Here is a 21,021-nt window from a genome sequence, read left to right as displayed (position 1 = left end):
ATAAAAAATAATTTTTTCCACAAGAATCAAAAGATTTTGACATGATACTAAATAAATCCAAATCTGTTAAGATGTAATTCAAGAGAGACAAATATGTATAAGCTGTCATATAGAGATAAGGTCAGAAAGAAGTCTGGAAAAAGGTCTCCATGTTTTTGGCATCTTCTTTTGCGTCAAAACAGTGATGTGTAACTGATTTTATAAAGGTCTGGGAAGATTTACGTGAACTGATGTTGAGTAAAACAAGCAGAACCAAAACCACATAGTACACAGTAACAGCAGGATTGTTGTGATGATCAGCTATGAAAAACTTGGTTCTTCTGTAGTTCAGTGATCCAAGTAAATCCCAAAAAACTTTGGATAAAACATGTCATCTGCATCCAGAGAGAGAGCTATGGAGACTGAATGTAAATCAACACATACTATGTTCACTTTTTTTCTTCTGTTTTTTTTTTTCTTTCATGGTTTTTCCCTTTTGTTCTGATTTTTCTCTCTTAACATGATTCATAAAAAATGTATATTTAAAAAAATAATGTACATGTATAGCTAGAAAAAAACACAATATAAAAAAGAGAGTGTTGCAATAGCCAAAAAAGCTTATGGAAACTTGGGTTACATTTTAAAAAAAGGCATAATGTCTAAGAATGAGGTGAGAAGCTCAAAACTCCCTGCCCTTGACAGGTCAGGTGCCTGGTCCATTGGACCAGGAAAGGAAGGTTTCTGTCTTTAAAAATATAATAATTTAATATCCTTTATTTGACAGGAACTAGACTGGTAGATGAAGATAATAATAGAAACTAAGAAGGAAGGTCATGCGTTTCAGTGACTATATGAACCTGGCTCTGCCCCCTACTAGCAGGACAAGAAGGAGAGGAAAATATAGCCATCTTCAGTGGTCAGTGATTTCTCCCAGTAAAGATTTAATGTCTCAGGGCTGCAGAATCTGGGATCCTGTCTTCCTCTAAAACTACCAAACCAATCATTTGATCCTTACTTTGTGCCAAATCATATATATATATATATTTATATTTATATGTTGTTTTTTTTTACTGGGGGAGACTTGGGAGGAAAAGGCTGAGGAGATTGCTTCCTGAAAGGCATGATGTTCCCTGCTTTCCAAATCTATATATATTGCAGAAATTCTGTGTCTGGTTCTGATCTGTTACTCATGTAATGAAGAGATAGGCTTTGATGGGCTGTGTAGCTGGAGTTGGGGTATATAGAAAAGGCACATACCAGCTAGTGTAAGACTGGTCCTTATCTCTGCTGGCTATGTTTAGGCAGACAAAGAGTTAAATGCCCAGGGAGAAAAGAAGCCTCAGACTTTTTCTAACCATCAGGACCATATGGTCCATGTACTCAGGGTCATGTTGTAGCTTCTATGTCTATTCTTCCTTGTTTTAGGTGAAATTTGAAAAATAACATTGACCTTGTGAGCTTTGAAAGGTCAATGGGCACTCATCCAGCAGCTACACCAAATTTGAAGTGGACTTGGTGGAGCACATGCTATATAGAAACTGCCTTAAGTTTGATCCAGAAATTGGGGGGAAATATTTGTACTTCTGTACTTGCTATATTTTTGTAGTGAACATCCCTTTGTAAAAATTAATTGATGTTAATTGTTTAAATGGAACAGAGGTGCTAGTTACTGATGGTTGATAGTAGCAGGATGAAATACACTGGATTGGCAAATGAAGGTGGTCTAGCTGTACCTGATCTAAAATTATATTATAAAGCAGCAGTCACCAAAACCATTTGGTATTGGCTAAGAAATAGATTAGTTGAACATGGAAAAGGTTAGGTTCACAAGACAGAATAGTCAACTATAGCAATTTAGTGTTTGACAAACCCAAAGATTCTAACTTTTGGGATAAGATTTCATTATTTGATAAAAACTGCTGGGATAACTGGAAATTAGTATGGCAGAAATTAGGCAAGGACCCACACTTAACACCATATACCAAGATAAGATCAAAATGGGTCCATGACCTAGGCATAAAGAACGAGATTATAAATAAATTAGAGGAACATAGGATAGTTTATCTCTCAGACTTGTGGAGGAGAAAAAAATTTGTGACCAAAGATGAACTAGAGATCATTACTGATCACAAAATAGAAAATTTTGATTATATCAAATTAAAAAGCCTTTGTACAAACAAAACTAATGCAAACAAGATTAGAAGGGAAGCAACAAACTGGGAAAACATCTTCACAGTTAAAGGTTCTGATAAAGGCCTCATTTCCAAAATATATAGAGAACTGACTCTAATTTATAAGAAATCAAGCCATTCTCCAATTGATAAATGGTCAAAGAATATGAACAGACAATTTTCAGGTGATGAAATTGAAACTATTACCACTCATATGAAAGAGTGTTCCAAATCATTATTGATCAGAGAAATGCAAATTAAGACAACTCTGAGATACCACTACACACCTGTCAGATTGGCTAAGATGACAGGAAAAAATAATGATGAATGTTGGAGGGGAAAACTGGGACACTGATGCATTGTTGGTGGAGTTGTGAACGAATCCAACCATTCTGGAGAGCAATCTGGAACTATGTTAAAAAAGTTATCAAATTGTGTATACCATTTGATCCAGCAGTGTTACTACTGGGCTTATACCCCAAAAAAATACAAAAGAAGGGAAAGGGACCTGTATGTGCCAAAATGTTTGTGGCAGCCCTATTTGTAGTGGCTAGAAACTGGAAATTGAATGGATGCCCATCAATTGGAGAATGGCTGGGTAAATTGTGGTATATGAATGTTATGGAATATTATTGTTCTGTAAGAAATGACCAGCAGGATGAATACAGAGAGGACTGGCGAGACTTACATGAACTGATGCTAAGTGAAATGAGCAGAACCAGGAGATCATTATATACCTCAACAACAATACTGTTTGAGGATGTATTCTTATGGAAGTAGATTTCTTTGACAAAGAGACCTAACTGAGTTTCAATGGATAAATGATGGACAGAAGCAGCTACACCCATAGAAAGAACACTGGGAAACGAATGTGAACTATTTGCATTTTTGTTTTTCTTCCCGGGTTATTTTTAGCTTCTGAATCCAATTCTCCCTGTGCAACAAGAGAACGCTTTGGTTCTACAAACATATATTGTATCTAGGATATACTGCAACATATCTAACATATATAGGACTGCTTGCCATCTAGGGGAGGGGGTGGAGGGAGGGAGGGGAAAAATCGGAACAGAAACGAATACAAGGGATAATGTTGTAAAAAAAATTATCCTGGCATGGATTCTGTCAATATAAAGTTATTATTAAATAAAATAAAATAAAATATTAAAAAAAAAAGAAATATACTGGATTGGGAGGTCAAGCTGATGACATGAAAAAAAATTCTCTCAACCTGTTGGGGGATCCTTAGAACCCTAAGGGAAAGATGTAGTCAGTCCAGTTCTGGGAAACCCAACTTACTGGTATCTATTGAGATTGGGAGACTGTCTCAGATACTCATTTCATTTGTATGCTGTAGATAAGACAGAGAAGGAGCAGATCTAGTCTTTGTCCTCAGATAATTCTGAGAACTCTAGTGGGGGACCAAGACTCACCTACAGAATGGGAGCAGATAGACAATCTGGCAGTCGATCCTGAAGTGCAAAAAGCCTCTCCTCTCACCTGCTCTGGGTATTGATCCATCTTTTTATTCAGGATTACAAGTTCACTCTCAGGCTGCTCACATTGCCTCCACCTATTCTTCTCTTTCTAGTTAGATTCTCACCTCACCCACCTCAAGAGGTACAGATGTCTCTCTTGGATTCCTATAAAAATGTAGTTGTTTCTCAGTATTTCAGAATCCTCAACACTGGAGGAAGAGACAGGATCATTGTCCAGTGCCTGGGAATGGATGGATAGTGGATTTGGGGCCACAAAGTAAAGGGAAATGGGGAAACTTTTGATCAAACTCAAGGCTAACAATGTAATAACAACCCCGTAATTATCATAAACCTCAGTAGTGGTTTTACAACATGAAAATTACAATTGGGAGCTTTTTGATGCCCAAAAGGAATCTTTAGTGTAAATGAGCATATCCTGCCTTAGTTCCATCTCTCCAATTCGTATTCATCAACCATGTATAATCATTAAGCTTTTATTAGTATTCAGTGTGTGTCAGGCACTGTGGGGGACATAAAGACAAAAGTGAGACATTGCCTAGTCTTTTTTTAATTTAAAGATATTTTTTAGTTAAAAATGTTTGACGATGCTTATTCAAGGAAATTACATTTTTATAGGAGGGAAACGTTCCAAAATATTTTTTAAATTTTAAAATAATATTTCTTTTTCTAATGAACAAAAAGTTATTTTCTCTCTTTCCCCTTACCTCCATTTGTAATCACTATGCAGAATCAAGCAAAACAAATTCCCAGACTGATCAAATCAAAAAGCCACAGAATAAGCAGGCACCTGTTTCCTTTCCTAAACATTGTTCTGTTACTTTTGTATCAATTCATACACATCCTTCAAGGTTTCTCTGAAATTGTACTTTTCATCATTTTTACAGCACAATAGTATTCTATTATATGAATATAAAATATTTTCTTAAATCACTCCTCAATTGATGAGCATCCTTTATTTTGTAGTTCTTTATTTCCACAAAAGAGCAAATATTAATATTTTTGTAATTTCTTATATAATTTTATGTAATTTGTATATTTCTTTCATATACTTAAGGCCTAGGCTTAGTGTGGTATTGCTGAGACAAAGAGTGTACACAATTTAGTAATGTTTGGGGAATAATTCCAATTTTTCCCCAGAATGGCTGTACCAATTCCACCAACATTGTATCAGAGTCCCTGTGTTTTCTTGTAGCTTCTCCAATATTTGTCATTTTGTCAGCCTTCCCAATCTGATAGTGAGAATCTCGGCACTATTTTAAGATGCATTTGTCCAATTGTTGGTGATTTGAAGAATTTTTTCATATAGTTATTGTTAACTCAGATTTCTTCTTTTGAAAACTGCTTGTTCACATCCTTTAATTATTTAGCAATTGGGGAATATTTCTTGTCTTTATATATTTGAATCAGTTCCTAATGTATCTTGGATATGAAATCTTTATAAGAGAAACTTGCTACAAAGAATTTTCCTATTTGCTTATTTCTTTTTAAATTTTAACTGCATTGGTTTTGTTTGTGCAGAACTTTTTAATTTTATGTAATCAAAATTGTCCACTTTATCTTCTGTGATTCTCACTCTCTCTTTTTTCTTGTTTACTCATGAACTCATCCACTATCCATAGATCTGAAAGGTAATTTCTTTTTTTTTTTAAATTATAACTTTTTATTGACAGAACATATGCCTGGGTAATTTTTTACATTATTATGTAGTACTCACTTCTCTTCCAACTTTTCCCCTCCCTCCCTCAACCCCCTTCCCCAAAAGGCAAGCAGTCCAATACATGTTAAATATGTCACAGTATATCCTAGATACAACATATGTGTGCAGAACCAAACAGTTCTCTTGTTGCACAGGAAGAATTGGATTCAGAAGGTAAAAATAACCTGGGAAGAAAAACAAAAATGCAAACAGTTTACATTCATTTCCCAGTGTTCTTTCTTTGGGTGTAGTTGCTTCTGTCCATCATTGATCAATTGGAACTGAATTAGATCTTCTCTTTGTCGAAGAAATCCATTTCCATCAGAATACATCCTCATACAGTATCATTGTTGAGGTATATAATGATCTCCTGGTTCTGCTCATTTCATTTAGCATCAGTTCATGTAAGTCTCTCCAAGCCTCTCTGTATTCATCCTGCTGGTCATTTCTTACAGAACAACAATATCCCATAACATTCCTATACCAAAATTTAATCAGTCAGTCTCCAATTGATGGGCATCCATTCATTTTCCAGTGAAAGGTAATTTCTTTCTCATTTCTCTAATTTGTTTATGACGTTACATTTTGTATGTAGGTCATGTATCCACTTGGAGTTTATTTTGGTGTAAGATATGAAATTTTGACTATTCTTCACTTAGAAGATAACATGTTCAATAAACATATTCAAAATAAGTACATATAAAAGAAATACATTTGTGGGGAATGCAGCAGTATCTGAGAGGATCAGGAAAATGGAAGATAGAATGTCTTTTGAGAGAAGCAGCAAGACAAGTTTGACTAACCCAAAGAATGGGTGAAGAAGGTTAATGGAGAAAAAAGCCTGGTGAGATGTCTTAGAATCAATTTATGAAAGGCTTTAAGTACAAAATAAAGGAATTTGTATTTGATCTTATTGAACAGGAGAGTGACATGGTCATGTCTGTGTTTCAAGAATATTATTTTGGCAGCTATGTGGATTGGATGAAGGGAGAAATTTGGGGCAGAGAACCAATTATGAACCCATTGCAATAGTTTGTCTAGGGTAGAAGTGATGAGGGCCTGAACTAGGGTGATGGATGTGTAAGTTGACACATGTCATGGAGGTAGAATCAAGAAGACTTGGCAATTATTACCCAATAACTGTGGGTTGAGAGGAATCAGATATGGAGAAAGGAGGGAAGAATCAAAGATGACTCTGAAGTTGCAAATGTGCATAACTATAAGGATACCTTGACAGAAGTAAGAAAATTTGGAAGAGGGGGGATTTTGGAGGGAAAAATAATGACTTCTGTTTTGTATGTGTTGAGTTTGAAATATGTCTGGGAACATCCAGTTTGAAATGCTCAAAAGCTATTTGATAATATAGGACTAGGATCTCAGGAGAAAGATTTGGGCTGAGTATATATAGAATATGGGAGTCAACTGTGTAGAGATGATATTTAAACCCATGAGAGTTGAGAAGTTATAAAGAAAAGAGAAGAGGAAAAGAGAAGAGAAGGGAGGATTACCATCTCAAAAACTTTCTCTTCCATGTCACCTCCCCTAATTGTCCTCTCCAGAATTCTTTTTCCTTCTTCTGAATACTCAGAGTATATTATTTGTACCTCTCATTTGTAATAGGTATATTTGACTTGATATTATTACTTATGTGCATGTCCTTTTCCTTCTTACCAGGTAAAGCAATCTAGTGAAAAGAACAGTGAATTTGGATTCAGAAGAGATTTAGTTTGAATCACAATTTTGTAACTTTGGAAGAGTCACATAATCGCTCAGATGATGGAGAAATTAGTCCTTGGAGGGCTGTCTCCTTAGAGAGCTAGAGAGAGATAGAGAGGGTCCCCTCCAGTCATAAGAAAAGGTTTCAGAAAAAAGAATGATGGCAAAGAACATATTAAAGAGAAGATTAAGATTCTCTCCCAATAGCCAATCAATCTTTTTCTGATTCTACATTCTCCCTCATTTTAAAAAATAATATCACAAAAGAAAGAGGGAAGCAAAGTATATCTTTGGCTCTCGCTGCACAAGGTTCTTGGCTGGGGACTTTCCAGATCTGCCTTAGAAGAACCTCCATATACATTTGTGTGTATGTTGTCAGGGAAACTGCAAGCCTTTGGAAAGCTGATCCAGAGCTCTGAGACCTACCAGGGAGTGTGGTCATTAATATGTAACTAACCTGCTAGCCGTAACCCAGATGTCCCTGCCCTGCTTTACCATCCTTGGCAATCCTCTCAGTGTGACTAGGGATTCCCTTCAGCCAGGTGCACAAAACCAAAGCTTGCATTCCAGCAACCACAGAGAAAGTTGGGAAGGCTTCCTAGAGTGGCCCCTCAAACATGCTGGGATAGCCTCTTTCTTGGGGACCCTGGAAAATGACTCCGGCTGATTGATGAAGTATCCCCCGAGGAAGGACGTGAATTACAGGTACAGAAGGAGGTCTACGCTGTAACATATGTGTGTCAGTTCCTTTTTTAAGCTCTACGTCTTTGTTGAAATTAAAAGTTCTATTTAGGTGTGGGGTTGACAGGAAGGGAGAGGGGAACTATGGGAAGATAACAGTATTTTTTTGGGGAATATCAATAAAACATTAAGAAAAGAAATGCCCTACATATATTGTATCTAGGATATACTGCAACATATTTAACATATATAGGACTGCTTGCATCTAGGGGAGGGGGTGGAGAGAGGGAGGGGAAAAATCGGAACAGAAGTGAGTGCAAGGGATAATGTTGTAAAAAATTACCCAGGCATGGGTTCTATCAATAAAAAGTTATTATAAAATAAATTTTAAAAAAAAGAAAAAAAGAAAAGAAAAGAAATGCCCCCACAGAATGTTTGAGAAAAAGCTACAGACCAGGATTCCATTGATGTTGTTTTCTGTGATCTGTGCTGGGAGGTCAAAGACCTCTCTGGGCCTTAAGTATATTGTTTGATAGTCCCTAGGCTGAAAAGAATCATGCTACTTTTTATCAACCTTCTCTTCCTTCTGGCAGAATTAAAGTTATATGGATTCAAGATGTCTAGAAAAGGAAATTCTACAGTCTTACTTTGGTTTCTTTCCAGTTTTGATGGACTTGAACTCCTTCCTCAATGATTGACAAACTCGCATTCAGTTATATTTTTCCCACTCCAGTGATTCTGAACCTCCAGCTGCCATTATTCAAATCCCATTATCCATACCTCACTGCCTATGTCTGCTTCAAACTTGAGAGCTCCAGAGACTTGGCAGCTTTCACTGTCTGTAAGAAGAGGGACAGCAGGACCTCTCTCGGGCCTCTTTCAGTTTTTCACTCTTGGCTTCTCCACAAGCAGCAGAGGATCCAGCCCTATCCTCATTTCTTCCAGTCACAGCAATTCTTCTCTGAGGAGTCATCAGAAATATCCAAACCCGGCTCAAATCCCACCTTCACAGTGCGATACAGAGCAAAAGACACATCCTTGTCATTCTAAGTCCTTCTTAACCTGGCGCCCTCCTACCTTTCCAGTCTTCTTACACCTTACTCCCCAATGGGTGCTCTTCCATCCAGTGACAGTGGCCTCCTCCCTCTTCCATGAAAGAGTCACTCCATATCTTGGCTCTGCACATTTTCTCTGGCTATCCCCCAAGCCTGGAAGGCGCTCCCTACTACACTCTGACTTGTGACCTCCCTGGCTCTCTTTATGTTTCAACTAAAATCCCAGCTGCTGCAGGAAGCTTTTCTTAACTCTTCTTAATTTCAGTGCCTTCCTTCAGTTAATTGTTTCCTATTTATCTTGTATATCTGCCCTTCTTAAGCTTTTCCACTCATGACCCTTTTCACCTAAGACATTTTTACATGACCCTGGGTATATAAGTATAGAAATTGAACATTGTTGAAAATAAATCATATCTGATTTTTCTTGTGCAGCAAGATAATTGTATAAATATGTATACATATATTGGATTTAGCATATATTTTAACATGTTTAACATATATCGGATTACTTGCCATCTAGGGGTAAGGGTGGGGGGAACTTTGGAATACAAGGTTTTGCAAGGGTCAATATTGAAAAATTATTCATGCTTATGTTTTGAAAATAAAAAGCTTTAATCAAAAATAATAAATTATAATTTCATGGCCTCTGGACTCAGGAGACCTCCCCCCCCCCCCATGGAATCTTAAACCACAGTTTAAGAAGCTGGGCTATATGTTACTTGCTTTGTACATATTTGTATATTTTCATGTTGTGTCCTTCATTAGAATGCAAGCTCCTTGAGGACAGGGATTGTCTTTTGCCTCTCTTTGTATCATCAATACTTAGTACAGTGCCTGGCACATACTAGATACTTAATAAAAGTTTATTTATTGATTGATCGACAAGGTCACTGAACTTAGCATTAGGAGGTCTGCATATGAGTTAGGCGATCTTGGGCAAGTTTTTTTGCACTTTCTTTTGAGTCTCAATCTCTTCACCTGTAAGAGAGAAGGAAAAAAATGATTCTTCCATTTCCTCCTCACACGGCAGTTGTGAGGAAAGCACTTAGTAAGGCTAAGAGTGCTACCTCTGTGTGATTTGTCATTCCCTTTGGAAAAGACATCATCCTACAGGGAAAGGGAAATCACTGGATCAGGGGAGAAAGGTCCTAGTCCTGACCCTGCCAGTATTCACTGGGTGACCATGGACAAGCCAGGCTCTCTCTCAGGGCTTCAGTTTTCTTTGCTGTTAAATGAAGGATTGGACTAAGTTATCTAACATTCTAGGAACACATGTTCTGTTTTATTTATCGGGTACATATTTATTGCCTTATACATTATCATTCCATTGTGGCCAGAATTTTTGTCTCATTTCTCCAATTAGATTTTAAAGTCTGGAGTATTGGAAATAAGAGGCAGCTAGGTAGTACAGTATGTAGAATACCAGGCCTTGAGTCAGGAAGTCTCATTTTTCTGAGTCCAAATCTGGCCTCAGACCCTTACTATCTGTGTGACACTGGGCAAGTCACTTTTTCTTATTTGTCTCATTTTCCTCATCTGTAAAATGAGCTGGAGAGGGAAATGGCAAGTCACTCTAGAATCTTTAAAAAGAAAACCTCAAATGGGGTCAGACAGAGTCAGACAGGACTGAAAAATGATTGAACAACAATAACAACAAAGTGGAGGTAAAGACCATATCCCTCATAGTGCCTGGCACAAAACTGGACACCTAGTAAGTGCTGTATAAATACCTGATGACATTGCATTGAGTATCTTATTCTTCTGTTGCTTTATCATGTTCATTAGGTAATCAATACATATCTAATAGGTTTATATGTATGTGTCTGTATGTATGGAAAGAAATGGTTGTTATATATTTATATTAATTTATTGGTTATTAAATATAGATTATACATAAATATTATTTATAAAGAAATAAATATGTACTTATATAATATAGTGCATATAATACAATATATGTTACATATAGTATATATAATATAATAATACAGTAAATAACATGCTATTATGTATTATGTTAATATGTAATATAATAATATATGACAATTATATTAACTGAACAATAAGTGAATAAATAATGTCTCTTTTTTTAAGCAGAGAAGACAAATTATGTGGATCAAGAAATTTGTTCCTGAAATTCAATTCTGATGAAGCTGTTGGGTTGGTGCTTGTGGAAGAGGAGGCATGAAATCACAGTGGTGGTATTGTATAGTTTGGAGCTTCCTCCTCTCTACTTTTGCATACTCTAGCATTGCTAGCCCTGAAGAAAAGCCTTTGAGGAAGAACAAACTCCCATCCTCAGACCTAACCTGATGATCTTTGTTCTTTTTTTTATAAAAGCTTTTTATTTTCAAAACATATGCACGGATAATTTTCAACATTGACCCTTGCATAGCCATGTGTTCCAAATTTTCCCCTCCTTCCCCTCATCCCCTCCCCTAGATGGCAAGTAATCCAATATATGATTAAACATATTAAAATATATGTTAAATTCAATATATGAATACATATTTATACAATTATCTTGCTGCACAAGAAAAATCAAACCAAACCAGAAACAAAATGAGAAGAAAATAAAATTCAAGTAAACAATAACAGAAAGAGTGAAAATGCTATGCTGTGAACCACACTCAGTTCCCAAAGACCTAGATGGCTGTCTTCATCACAAGATTATTAGAACTGATCTGAATCATCTCATTGTTGAAGAGAGCCACGTCCATCAGAATTGATCACATAATCTTGTTGCTGTGTACAATGATCTCCTGGTTCTACTCATTTCACTCAGCATCAGTTCCTGTAAGTCTCGCCAGTCCTCTCTGTATTCATCCTGCTGGTCATTCCTTACAGAACAATAATATTCCATAACATTCACATACCCTAACTTATTCAGCCATTCTCCAGCAGATGGGCATCCATTCATTTTCCAGTTTCTTGCCACTACAACCTGATGACCTTTGGATATTCAAGACCCAAAGAGCAGAGTTGGTTGGAAACCTTTGAGTATCTATTTGCCTGAGGGAAGTAGATGAACCATTTTCTGGGGCCATACTATGTGTCTTGCTAAGCAGCAGCATACAGAGATGGTCAGAGCCAGCTGTGGATGAACAAACTGAACTTGATCTCCTGGGTCCCAGAAAAATAAGGCAACGGTTCCAGGTCGGGGAGGACCCACCCACTGCATACATCTTGGAGCTTCGTATAAATGGGTAAAGATAGCAGCAGGAGCTGAAAAGAGGCAGGCAGCAGCGGACCCCCTTTGGGTGCACCAGCTCAAGCCTGGCCCAGCATGCATCCCGAGTAGCAGCCGAGAGAGGATCTTCTTCCAAACGCTCCGAACATCCTCCCAGATGTAGGTTTTGGGGCAGCCTCAGCAGAGGTGATGGAAATGACATATTTTGACTTCGAAGCTTATCTGAATGCTAACATCACAACATAGTGCTCCAAGTATGACAACTTGGAAAGAATGTTTCTTGATTATTTTTTCTTGTCATAACAAGCCTCTGGAAATTCTTAACTCTAGTGGCAATAGGGCTTTAATTAGCCTTCTGGGGAAAATTGCATAGGAAATGGGGTGAGGCTGGGCTGCAAATATTCCTGACAGTTTGGTATAATATCTTTTTTTTTCTCCTCTTGTATATTTTACACAATGCAAGAGGCTGGTCCCTCATCCTCTAGGTCAGCTGATCAGCTGATGAGAAATGCCAACCAAGTCATATAGAGCACAAATGAGCCCTCCAGACCCAGCAAGAACCTATTCCCTTTCCTATTCCTTGCTCCCACTTCACTCCAATGAATCCTAAAAAAGTGAGCTTGCTGAAGTTTTAAAGATATATCTCCCAGGAAGTAATTATGATTTAATCATGGTAGGTGATTCCTGCAGGTGGGCAAGTCCTCCACACTCCAAGATTAATATTTAAGGGGACAAGCAGAGAGGATCTATTTAGAGGCACAGAGCACTACACCTACATCCTGCCACCTGCCATCTGCCACCTGCCACTAACATACCCCACCCTTCCACTAATAAAGGTTCTGGCCTCCCACTAACAATGGGTCAGCTTCCTGACCTCCCCATTAACAAGTCCAAGAAAATAAAAAATGAAGCCTGGTTGGATAAGTGGGGACAGAATGGTAGGGAAAAAAACACCTACCATGGCAGACTCTGTTTGAAGTGACTCCAAACTTCTGGGGCTTCTCACTGTGCCCACCAACCACCTTCCTTCCCTTAATACCAATGGAATTTAATTACATAGAAAGTATACCCAATTTTGTGTTTTTTAAAAACCCACAGCCTATTCCCCCATTTACCCCTCCCTTATAATAAAGAGAAAGTTAATCCAAACTGACTTATTAGTCAGCAAATATTACACTGTGTGCAGCTTTTTGTATTCATTGTCCTCCACATGAAAGGAAAATTTAAAAAATCTACTTTTGACATCTTTCCAGTGATTAATTCCTTTTGATCTCTCCAGGCTTGGCTGTAGTTTCACATTAGCCCAAATGTTGGGCTCCTGTTGGTACAGACAATCCTATGGTAGGTTTCATTTGGTTTTTACCCCCAACTCCCACTAACCTCTCTATTAGAACACTATAAGCCAGCCTTTGTCTCCCATCTAGGGCTTTGTCCTCATTTATTCCCCATTCAAGTCTAATGTTTTCCTTTAGAAAAGATGATTTCTCAACAAGAAGATTCCATGAGCTACTTTTGGCTGTGAGGGTATAATCATGAAATCTGTAGAGTCATTGCTACAAAACTGGAAGAAATTTTGAAAAATTAAATTGTGTTTTATTTTCTAGAAAGAATTGCTATAGACATATCACTCAAGTTGCAGCTGTATAAGAATCTCTTTTTCATTGTTAAGGATAGGGGTGGGGACAAGAGCACTGACTATAGAATCTGCGGACTTGAGTTCATTGACTCTTGCCTTTGTCACTTACTATCTTTGTGAACATCAGTAAGTTACAATCTCTCTCAGCCTTGGTTCACTCGACTATAAAATGAGAAGACTGGACTATTTGACCTCTAAGATCCCTTTCATTTCTATATGATTCCCAACTAGGGGTTCCCTAGGTTCTGCTGAAAGAACTCTAGTATGGGAAATTTGCTCTGCAGATGATGATGATAATTGTAAGGGGAGTCCCCAATGTGAGACACAAGTCTTACAGGGGCTGAAAACGGACATTGAAAGACAAGGAGTAAGCCTTCAGATGCAAAATCACTATTTCCCACCTAAGAAAGCATGGAAAGTTTGAATACTTTAATTGCATGTGAAGAAGCCAACCCGATGATGAGTACTTCCCCAGACATAGACAGCATTCACACAGTTGTCCCTAGCTGCTCATTTAAATAGAATTCCCAAAGGAGTATGGGAGATGAAAAATACTGTTCATCCTAAGGGACCTTCTGTTTACAGAGAGAAAGATTTTATGGCATGAAACGTTTTGTCTTAAAGAAAAGAAAAGTTGAAGAAAAAATAGGCACACTAATGTATTGTTGGTAGATCTGTGAATTGATATAGCCATTCTGGAAAGCAACTTGGAATTACTGTCAAAAAAGTCACTAAACTGTGATCTACTGACACTATTAGGTTTTTGTCTTCCTTTGTCATCAAAGACAGAGGAAAAGAAAGAATATCTACCAAAAATTATAATAGCCATTTTTGGAATAGCAGAGAATTGGAAGTTAAAGGGATTCAGTTAGGGAGGGGCAGAACAAATTATAATATATGATTGCAACAGAATGCTATTGTTCCATTAAGAAATTAAGGAGAGGATTTTAGAGAAATTTGGGAAGACTTTGTAAAATCAGCTGATGCAGTGAAGTGAGCAGAACCAGGAAAACAATTTATACAATAACAACAATATGTAAAGGCAAGCATCTTTGAAAGAATTAAGAACTCTGATCATTGCAAGGAGCAATCATGAATCCAGAGGACTTGTCATGAATCATGTTACCTTCCTCCTGACAGAGAGAGAATAGACTCAGGATGAGATATTAGACATGGTCATTGTGGGAATTTATTTTGGTTGGCAATTCATCTTTGTTACAAGGGTTTTATTTTTCTTTTAAATTTAGAGCAGTGGGAGGAAGTGATGAAATAAATGCTTTGTAATTAAATAATAGAATACAATGGGAGAAGGTTTAAAGCTAGAAGAGAAAATATAGGCTATCTAGTCCAATATAACTGAGGAATTGTCAGATCCAAGATTTGAACTTAGATTCTGATTCTAAGCCTAGTCATCTTTTCACTGTATTGTTGAGCAAGTGCAAACTAGTCCATTTAATTCTTTATAACCAAGCTTGAGAGACCAAACCCTACGACATACTTCAGTTTCATAACCCAACAAGTCTTTCACCCAAGCCATCTTACCATTTGCCTCCTGCTCTTTTACACTTCCTGCCCCCTAATTCTTAACTTCTTACTCTGGACACAGTAATCTAATAAATCTAACCATTGCTCCTGGAAAGTAAATGGCTACTGATTACCTATTGGATCAATTCACTATCCATCCTTGTGAATTCCCAAACCAAGACTCCCTTTTCTGGCTAATCCTCCCCATTTGTGTTATATACATTCACATTCATTCATTCATTCATTTTGTAATTCAGAGTTTAAGACCCTTCCTAATTGACAGGGTGAAATAAAAGCTGATAGAACTCCTATTGCCTTCAAAAATTATAAACCAGGACAATATTGCTGTCCTGGAGGAGTAAAAGAAGTAGCAGTAGTTGTTCAGAAATGGATAGGCGAGGTCCTCCAATCAAGAACTGATTTGGTGATGGGAGAAGAAGGCAATAATTTCAAGGGGCTGAGCTCAGAGCACAGTCCATGATACCTGGGATTCAATATGTGTTTATACTGATTCATGTATGGTCTGGAGCATGGCAAAATTAAGGGTAGAAGAGTAGAAGACTAGATTATGAGATCATAGATTTAGAACTGGAAAGCACCTTAGAGGCCATTGAGTCCAATCTCTTCATTTCACCTAAGATCAAACTGAAAGGTCTCATAGTGAATTGGCCAAGGTGGGATTTCAACCCAGTTTTCTTGCCTTAAGCACTACACCACACTGCCTTTCAAAGATAAAGAGATAAAGGACAGGATTCTTTGGGAAGGTCTTGCTGAATGGGGTTGCCATTTAACCTTTTCACTGTCCCACTTTGACACCTACTAAAAATGAATATAGCACAACAATGAGATCTATATATTCACACGACCTATAACCATCAGCTACATGGAATTTCTGAGCTTTGTGTGATAGACCACAAGCAAATCCGACATGGAGAAAGGGACTAAGGATATATATGGACTATGTATCACAGCATGCTGTTAGCCAAGATTAATTTTCGTACCATAGTGGCCAACTGCATCAGCTGTCAGACAGTCAGTAAATAAACAAATAATTATGTGGCTACTATTATCCAGGCACAGTGCTGGGCTCTGAAACTCCTTAACACCTCCTGGCTATCGGAGACCTCCTCTCTGATCCTCCACCATAACAAGGAAGGCTCTCTGAGAATTCATGTCATCATTTTGCACTTGATTGCTTTCTTAGACTTCATGATCCCCAGAAACTCTTCATTCTGCAAGACAAAATCAACTCTGAAGCTCTCGCCTCAGATCCTTTATCTCCGTCATCTTGCTCCAGGGCAGGATGACCTCTATCCCTCCATTTTCAACTTCTTTCTATGTCTTGTCTCCCATCATTAGATTGTGAGCTTCTTGAGGGTGGGGACTCTCTTGTGCCTTTCTTTGTATCCTGTGCTTAGCACAATGTTTGGCACAAAGTAGATATTTAATAAATTGATTCTGGCTCTGCCATGACTTGAAACTCTGGGATGGAATCTCATATGTTTGTGAATTAATTCTAATTATTATACCTAATCTGGCACATTGCTATGATATTTTATGATAATTCAGTTTTTTATGTTAAACCAGGATCTAGTAATCCATTTGATGGATTTTCTTTTTAGTAAAGGGGTAGTACTTTGTAAGGTGACCTGTAAAGTTGTCCAGCTGGTGGGTGTGGACACTGTAATTGCCAATGGCCACCATGCCATTCTGGTTTTCTCCCACTGGCTATGCATACTATGGTACAGGTAGCATTCTATTTTCTGCTATAGTTTGTTATCTCCAAAGAGCAGAATCGACTATGTTTATTGCCAGTGTCATATCTTGAAATATCATTTCTCCCTTTTATATATTTTCCTGATAGTAGTAGTCACCTACTACATCCTAGGCTATCACCAGTTGTCTTAATCTTTGTCTTGCCACTAGATTTTGATGATTCTGGAGGAGAATGAGAATGACGATTTTGCATAGCTTTGCCCTGTGCGTATCCATTTGACATGTCAAGTCATAACCCTCATAATGTCATTGATCCTCTTCAAAAATGAAGAACAAACAACATTTCACTTTTATTCCTTTTCTTCAAAATTCTTCTTTGGTTGTATGTTGCAGCCTGTTCACGTTCACTTTGTATCTTTCTGTTGTCTTCTTATGAAATTTATTTTTAATTCTTCATATACTGACACATAATAAACACTTAATAAATGCTTATTTTCTCATCTTGCCTTCATTTCATTTTTCTCTTCTATATAGCAGCACTTGTGGAATATTGATATTAAAAAGATACACTTATTTGGGGGGAAAATTTGGAACCAACAAAGGAGCTTCGCACTTTCCTAAGGTAAATCCATTCTTCTCTTTTCTTCTTGTTGACATCTGAACCCAAGTCTTTATTCACCTATATTATCTGTCATATATACATATATAAATATATATAGTGACAGGCAAATTTCATAGATTGTCCATCCAAATACATGGCATAATCTGGGTTTCATCCATCACCCACTATTTGTTTGTCCTTTCTGTTTGGAATGGTTACAGATGTCTTTTAGGAAGCTTTGAAGTGTTCCAGAGTTTGATGCAACCAGCACAATGCCATCCTCAAACAGAAACATCTATAGGATCTTAGCATCCCATAGAGAAGCCCTCTTCACCATTCACTCAGCTAGATTTCCTCCCACACACCTTAAGGGAGCATATATCTTCCTGTTTTATGCCTCACTTGATATTTTTTATCAAAAGACCATTGAACAAAATTATTTTGTTGTATATTTCAGGAAACTTTGAATGCTTTTGATGTATGAATTGATGATTCCTTGTTGCAAAAGAGCTTTTAAAGTGTTGTTTTGTACTATTGAATCAAATGTCTTTTCAAAATCAACAAACAGTAAATACAGTTGTAGCTTATGTTTCTGACATCTTTCAATCAATTGCAAAATGATAAAATATGTGGTCCAGTACATGTGAAAGCCTGCTTATTTCCTGTTAATATCTTTATTGAGGATGTCCTTAATTCCTGTATAGAGGATCTCATAAAGATTTTTTAAAAGTAGGAGTAGACATATAAGATGGTAGACAGAAGAGGAAGAATATGAAGGATATTCATGGCTGCCATCTTTAATTCAATATTGTTAAAATATCAGGTTTATGTTGTATTGTATTATATATAGAATTGATAGTCATTGATGCATTTCTAATATAACATTATTTATTTGGTTTAGTGAACTCATGGGTTCCTGGATACAAAGTATAACAATTATTTTATAATAATAATTTAATAATATATTTTATACATAATTTATACTTTTATAAATTATAAAATTCACAATAACTTCATAATATTTTTATTGTATATGACATTTTAAATGTGTGATAAGAATGAAATAAATTGAGTAAATAAGACATTTGCAATATACCTAACATATACATTTTGCTACTGCTATACTAGTAACAGAGCTGATAGATGATATAATAGAGTGTCTGGCCTAGAGTCAGGAAGGCCTGAATTCAAATTTTACTAGCTGATTTACTTGGTTAAGTTACTCTATTTGCCTCAGGTTTCTCATCTGGAAAATAGGGATAATAATAGCACCTTCCTTTTAGAGTTGTTGCGAGGATTAAATGAGATAATAATTGTAAAGCACTTACTTTTGGCACATTTTCTGTATACCTCAGACTCTTCTCCAGCTAGACTGGCCAGAACTGATAGCATTTGCCTACCAAAGAAATTCCACAAGAACAGAATTAACTGTGACAACAAATGGGCAATATTTGAAAGGATCAATTGGGCATTTCTAAAACCTCCAGGAGAACTACAGTTTCTAATGGACCGTGAAGTTTTTCAGCCAGTAGCTGTTGCCTATGCAGTTCCTGGCCTTTGAGACCTGAGCAATATGGAGTTTATTGCAAATCCAGGGATAGATAAATTGGTTTCAAGGATGGCAAGATAGAATTGACTTATAGGAAAGATTCCATGGAGAATGCTCAGAGTTACCATTACAGGTTCTGGTCAACCCACATTGGAGATCTAAATTTTGCCCTGGTCACATATGATTTGGGGCTTAAGGTCTGGAACTTTGAGATAATGAGGAGTCCTCTTTTGGAGGGGAAGTCAAAATTACTAATGACTCAGTAGATGAACAAAAAGGGGACAATCAGTCCTTTTGCCTCTTTCTCCCTTGGTTGGCTGAGAATCCTGTCAGGACTATTTCAATTAGCTTCCCAGGACTGATGGCCAAGAGAAGGGCAAACTGACTCTCTCTCACCCTGATCTTATGGCAGATGTGCACACATGGCATCTAAGGTACCTGTCTTGTTTAGGCAATTCTGAACCTGGATTTGAGATGCCTTTTCCTTTTTAAAATTTATTTATTTAGTTTGTTTGTTTACTTATTTATTTATTTGGCTGAGGCAGTTAGGGCTAAGTGACTTGCTTAGGGTCACACAGCTATGAAGTGTTGAGACTAGATTTGAATTCAGGTCCTCCTAACATCAGGGCTGGTGCTCTATCCACTGGGCCACCTAGCCATTTCTGAGTTGCCTTTTTCTGATAAACATATCTGTATCCAAATATAATCCTCATGATTTAGAGAGGCCCTGGGTCCCATAAGAAGAGTGACTTTTGGAAGCAACAGCAGGATTCATAGGATGGTGGGAAGGGATAGCGGAAATGAAGATGGAATTCACTACATTGGTTTTCTGTCTATTCAATAGTTTTCAAAGAGCTGTCTCTTTCCAGCTTTGCCTTTTCCAAGTGGTTTGAGTAGCTTAATGAACTCATTAGTGTCATAAATAGTAAGGAATGATCTTGCTTTCAAATCTCTCAAAAGAATTTACTAATGATTCAAATAGATCAATTAAAAATAAATAAACTATACTTTGATTGATATTGATATTGATATTGAAAGCTATCACTAAGAGAAGAATAATACTTATGGGACACTATAAAATCATGGTTGTTATGATCTTTAGAGAGGCTTCAATGTAGTGAATTCCATCTTCTTTCCCTCTTTTCTTCTCACCATTTCCTTGAAATATCCCATATACTAACTTTAAAAACAAAACAGAACAGCACCAACCAATTTAAGGTAGTCTGCTGAGTGTCAACTCTGAGAGGCCAGGGGCCAATCTCAGAGAGTGAGAATGGTACAATAAGGACACTTCTAAATATGAATAAATGATGCAGCCCAGCTCTCATTCCTGAATTTCTGAAAGCAGGATCCATTCAGTCTCTGCTATGACCTGACAATTCACTAAAGGAGTTGGTTGTCTATCACTTGGCAAACTTACTGACCTACATGCACACGCGTGTCTATCCTATCCCACAACCCTCTATTCATTTCTGCTTTGTTTATCTCTGACTCATACTTGGTTATTTTTTTTTAAGTAATTGTAGTAGATGAACCATTCTGGCAGGCATTTTCCTATATAAATGATTTTCTTAAATGAATCCTTTTTTTTTTGGTTTCCAGAAAGGAACACAAGCATCAAACAAGCAATCATGAGAAGGAAAAGAACACGAAAATTTTGTAGTTTGGGGTTTCTGACTTTTTTCTTCTTTCAAAATGACTCCTGTATGCTGGGCTTAATTAAGAGAAAATGTCACTATCAAATGAACAATTAGGGCAAATCAGGCTGAAAAAGAATCATAGGATCTCTTCCTGCCTTACCTTGGGTGTCCTCTCCACCCCTCTCCCAGCCCCCAGCTCTGCCATGACTGGGCGACTATTGAGCTATAGTTAGATGATGGAGTCTGTGATGTTGGTGACACTTCAAAATTTGCTTATTTGTGATCAAATAAGAGTCAGCACTGGGCATTACTTGCCTTATACAAGCTCAGACAGTTCATTAATAGCCTTGTCTACCAAAAGAAAAATTTCT

This window comes from Antechinus flavipes, chromosome 1, assembly GCF_016432865.1.
Source record: "Antechinus flavipes isolate AdamAnt ecotype Samford, QLD, Australia chromosome 1, AdamAnt_v2, whole genome shotgun sequence".
Classification (NCBI taxonomy): Eukaryota; Metazoa; Chordata; class Mammalia; order Dasyuromorphia; family Dasyuridae; genus Antechinus; species Antechinus flavipes.
Note: the sequence above shows the minus strand (reverse complement) of the source record.